Source organism: Dermacentor albipictus, chromosome 4, assembly GCF_038994185.2.
Source record: "Dermacentor albipictus isolate Rhodes 1998 colony chromosome 4, USDA_Dalb.pri_finalv2, whole genome shotgun sequence".
NCBI classification, from domain to species: domain Eukaryota; kingdom Metazoa; phylum Arthropoda; class Arachnida; order Ixodida; family Ixodidae; genus Dermacentor; species Dermacentor albipictus.
Window position 1 is genome coordinate 20,018,930 of NC_091824.1, and position 6,000 is coordinate 20,024,929.

Consider the following 6,000-nt stretch of genomic DNA (forward strand, 5'->3'; position numbering starts at 1 on the left):
GCCATCAAATTAAACACAACATTGTCATACTGATTACAACTATTTAAAGGCACAAAATAGCACACAGCACACAAGAGAATTGACAAAGGAACAGCGCTCTGTCTCGTCTTCTCTTGTGTGCTGTGTGTTATTTGGTGCCTTTAGGTAGTTATAATGAATAGATACCAACTTGCCCAACAAGAAGTTCTCTTAAACATTGTCATATGCTTTGATGAAACCATTGAATTAAACATTTCACTAGTTCTGCGGTTTACAGAGCATCATGCATTGTCAATCTCTTTTTTACTATAGTCGTTTAGTAGATGCATTTGCTGACCATAACCAGCGCGACAATACAGAACATTTCATACTATTTCCGTTGTTCTTGTGTTATAGGGCAGTTCTTTCGACAGATTTACTAACCCCATGAAGAGAGGATTGTGATTGTCGTAATTCAGGCAATATTCACACAACAATTTGTACTCCTATGTGTCCTGTGTTCGAACTGTTCTAAATTTTTTAAAGAGCTGGGTAGTAGGATGCGGAATTGGCACATTCTTATTTATTCTCTCTCTCTAAATATATATTTTTTTGCATTCTGTAATAGTCCCCCAGACCAAATGATACCAATTTAGATACAAAGCAAGGATGACATTATAAATAAACAATTTTACTGACTTTGGAATTAAGTAGCGGTTTCAATTCAGAATTCTCGTTATCCCACCCAAGTTATGTAATATTGCATTGGCATCGCCATCCCATTGCAGCAAGTCTGAAAAATGAACATTGAGTACCCTAAGAAGAGCTAACTAGCTCTATCTTTGAGCAGCGAAAGACACGGTTACTCTTTACAGAAATATGCCTGCCTATAAAGTGAAAAATCAGCTTTTGCTTTTTTATTGGTTATTAGCTATCCACACGCTTAATTCCTCTAAAATGGCATTGACTTTAACAAAAAGATCAGCATCTGATGAAGATGAAACCGGTGTCGTGGGCATAAATAATAAATTTAGCTTCAGAGGAAATGCAGACTATGTCATTTATTTATAAGTTAAACCTCAAAGGCCCAAGAATACCTACTACCTTGAGGTACTGCTGAAATTACTTGCTTTCTGTTTGATACCAATTCATTCTTCAGTACACTGACATCTTTCTAAAAGATATGAACTTGAACTTTGAACTTTATTTCGTATCTATACTATGTACAGATGACAGGAGCGCAGACAAAAAGCCATAAAATCGGCTTTAAGTAGTAAATAAGTAAATATGTTTCAAATAGCATCAGTGGAAGCCCACAGATGCCGCAGTGATTTAATTTATCAAATAAAATTTTATGATTTATGTAATCAAAGGCATGTGTGAAATGAACAAAGGTTCCTAGAACAAATTATCTTTCTACGAACTTCTCCAGTGTATATTCAGTTGTTGAGATCGATCTTTTAGAAAATCATACTGACATTTATTATCACATACTTGTTACAGAAACGATACAATCAATTATAGATTATTATTTGAGGCGTTTTGAAAGCACGGGCAATGTCATGATTGGTCTGCAATTTGAAATATCACATTCTAATTTGAAGTTCGACTTCAACTTGAAAGGTGAGTTTCATACTCGTTATCCCTACAATATCCTCTGTGCTTATTTGTAAAGATGTCTCTACTGCCTGTTGCTTTAAGGACATCTTCATGGGTTCCCTTCATTTATCTTTCATAACAATATCCATACTCCCAAATAACTGTATTCAATTACTGTAGGTAATTGGCAATCCTTTATTGGGACACCCTGATCTGCATTGCCATTAAAAACTACGAGATTAGATTTTTGTGCACCAAATGGAAATTCCAGCTTCTTACTCTGCTTCTACAGATACAGTAGACTCTGCTTAAAAGGAACTCAAAGGGACCGAAAACTGTGTTCCATTATGACAGAATTTGCGGAACTATCAAAACTGATCAACAAGGCAAAAATAAGTGATATTCGAAATTATAAACTGAGAAAGACTGAAGAAGCCGTAAGAAATGGACGCAGCCTGAAATCAGTGAGAAGGAAACTTGGTATAGGACAAACCAAGATGTATGCACTGAAAGATAAGCAGGGTAATAGCATCAGCACTTTCGAAGGTATAATGAAAGCAGTGGAAGAATTCTATACTGACCTGTACAGTACCCAGAAGACATGGGAGTACTCCATTCGAAACAATAATGAACAGGATACAGAAACTCCTCCTATAACTAGAGATGAGGTCAGAAGGGCCTTGCAAGACATGAAATGGGGAAAAGCAGCAGGAGAAGATGGAATAACAGTCGATTTAATCAGAGATGGAAGAGACATAATGTTAGAAAAACTGGCAACTGTCTATACAAAGTGTCTATCGACTGCAAAGGTCCCAGAAAACGGGAAGAATGCAAACATTATACTAATTCACAAAAAGGGAGACGTTAAAGAACTGAAAAATTATAGGCCCGTTAGCTTACTCCCAGTATTATATAAAATATTTACCAAAATAATCTCCAATAGAATAAGGGCAACACCGGACTTTAGTCAACCAAGGGAACAGGCTGGCCTCAGGAAGGGATACTCTACAATAGATCACATCCATGTCATTATTCAGGTAATCGAGAAATCCGCAGAGTACACTAAGCCTCTCTATATGGCTTTCTTGGATTACAAGAAAGCATTTGATTCAGTAGAGACACCAGCAGTCATAGAGGCATTATGTAATCAAGTAGCACAGAATGCTTACGTAAATACCCTGGAAAATATCTACAGAGATTCCACAGCCACCTTAATTCTTCGCAAGAAAAGTAGGTATAAAGAAAGGAGTCAGACAGGGAGACACAATCTTGCCAATGCTATTTGCTGCGTGCTTGGAAGAAATATTCAAGCTATTAAAATGGGAAGGTTTTGGAGGAAGGATCGACGGCGAATACTTCAACAACCTTCGGTTTGCCGATGACATTGTTTTATTTAGCAACACTGCAGACGAGTTACAACAAATGATTGAGGACCTTAACAGAGGGAGTGTAAGATTATGGCTGAAGATTAATATGCAGAAGACAAAGGATAATGACGAATAACCAGGCAAGGAAGCAAGAATTCAGGATCGCCAGTCAGCCTCTAGAGTTTGTTAACGAGTATGTTTATCTAGGTCAACTAATCACAGGGAACCCTGACCGCGAGAAGGAAATTTACAGAATAAAAATGTATTGGATCGCATATGGCGAGCTCCTGACTGGAAGCTTACCATTATCATTGAAAAGGAAGCTATACAATCAGTGCATTTTACCTGTGCTGACATATGAGGCAGAGACTTGGGGACTGACAAAGAAGCTCGAGAACAAGTTAAGGACTGCACAAAGAGTGATGGAACGAAGAATGCTAGGCATAATGTTAAGAGACAGAAAGAGAGCGGTTTGGATCAGAGAGCAAATGGGTATAGATGATATTCTAATAGACAGGGACCAAAAACTGTGTTCCATTTATCCAAACTTTCATTTAAGCGAAGGAAGCAAAAACCACTCACAATTGTATTACTTGAAAAGTGCTCGAGTGTTTTGATATTATTGTGGTAAAAAACAAAGACTTCATTGTGCTCAGCCTCTAATATTATGGCTTCTTTTGTGCAAGGTTGTGTTCATGCGTGAAATAATTCCCAATAATTCTGTGCAGTGCTTGTGTTAAAAAATTGGAGGACGCTTAAGCTTCGCCTTCAAGAGTGGAACGCGACAGCATTCCCGTCGACCCGCCAAGGGGTGTAAGACAGTGGGCTACGGCGCAGCGACTACGCGCCCCGCATCGGACGCGGTGAGCGTCGAGCAGCTCCGCGTTCGGCGCGGCAACGAAATGTGCGCCTGAGCAAGCGACGGACGCCTGAGTCTTAGAAACAGCTCGTTTCTAAGGCAACACCGCATTCAGTAGCGACGCATTTGTACCGTTTTGAAGCATCGAGCTCGTGGCTGAGTGGTAGCGCCTCCGTCTCACACTCCGGAGACCCTGGTTCGATTCCCACCCAGCCCATCTTGCAAGTTCTTTTTTAATTAATGAAGTGCCTGCTGGAATTTATCGCTCACGGCCAACGCCGATGACACCGACGACACTGGCTTTTCTGCGACACGCGCTCCTAACGCTGTCGCGTTAAAATGGCACTGCAGACACAAATGCATCCATTGCCATCTAATGCAAAAGTGTAACATGCACTGGAACAGTAATATCTGTGTCTTAGTCAATAGAATCATAGTCTTTGTCATGAACTTCAGTGACCATATATATTTTCAACTGTTCCTTAAAAGCATATAACAAAGGCACCATGTATAAAGTCTTAAATTCCTGCTGCTATAAACAAAGCACAAGTGGTAGCCAGCCTGACTTAAAGATCCTACACACTCCACGAAGCTCCTTTCCTGCTCACAGAGCATTACTTGCATAGTGAAGTCCTGATGGCAGATGAAGTATTGCAACATCAACATATTTAATTTGCTTAATAAAGGGAAAATGAGACGTCCACCCATCTCCACCTTGTGGGTTTCTGCAGAACAATTATGTCAAAATCATTAATTTTCTTTAGCTTTCCCTCAATCACCTGATGGACTGCATTTTCTTAACTGTATGTTTATAGCATCACCATTTAACATGGTTTTCAGATTTTCCTCTTTCATATGTCAATAAGATGTATGGTAATTTTGTTTTAAGTCCTGTTTAAGCGAAGTTCACAAAAATATTGGTTCCGCTTAACTGAAGGTTGTTTACAATATGCCAACCAAACCATTCATGCCATTGTTCAATTTATCCAGTAGTTCTGTTAATGCGAGTTTAGTTTTTCTCAAGAACACTGTATTAGCAAGCATCACTCTGGCTATCTGCTAATAAAACAATGTCTGCATACACAATCTGGGATTCATATTGTGCATATTATCTGTATTTTCATAGGGTTCAGTCATCAGACCACTGTTCTCTTCCTCATTTATGCAAACGACATTGCAAATGACATTGATGATTGTATTAAAGTGAAGTTATTTGATGACAACTGCATGTTATATTCTGTTGTTATATCTACATCCTGTCAATCAATCCAAAAGAACTTATGTGAATTAGCTTGCAGGCTGGCCTAAAAAAGAATGCAACAGAAATTCTGAGAATTGTCTACTGATGTGTAAACATTCGTTGTCTTGGCTGCTACTTTGCTTTTGCTTACTTATTTAGCTAGCTCATGCATGTCTACCCATCGTTACCAATCATCTACTACTATTACACTATTATAACAATCATGTGTTAAGTTGACCAGCTGTGCATTTATTTTGCAGATACATCATACCAATTGAGCCGAAACGCGGTCACAACAGTTTTTTTTTCTTTTTTGTACACCACACCTTTCTTTCTATTTCCCTATTTATTTTCCGTTTTTGTTACGACCTTGACGCGATGACGGCAATGTAACCAGTTTCTTTTCTTTGTTTTTGTTTTCTAACGCTACCAATCATTTACTGTTACACTATTATAACAATCACATGTGTTAACTTGAGCAATTATGCCTTTATCTTGCAGACATAAGGTGTTATGGAATAGACAGATTTTGCTGGGGGTACTCGCCAAAGAATGCTTATGAATTAAAAAAAAAAGGAATCAGAATTAACTTTTCTCAGACTGTATCTATGTCCGTTCCAATTAAAAAAATGCCTGTGATTCACACTTCGAGCACTAATAACCAGCCTCTGGAAAGTGTAAGTGGATCTCAAGAAAAGCATATTGGCCGCAATATTGAGTGTCATAATTACCAGTAAACTTTCTGTGAGTGCCGATGTCGATTACACCTGCATTAGAGCATTGCATCTGCATGATTACGCTCAGTACAGTGTACAGAGACAGTTGCTTTTCATCTTGCTCAACCAGTTCGACGACTAGCCTCTATCGGAAGAAAGAATTCTACAACATCGATGGGACTTAACATAGCGTTGGAAGGCCGTGCAAGTGCTACTGCTTTTCTCGAGATCCATCGGCCTGTGCAAGCACCTCCAATTGGA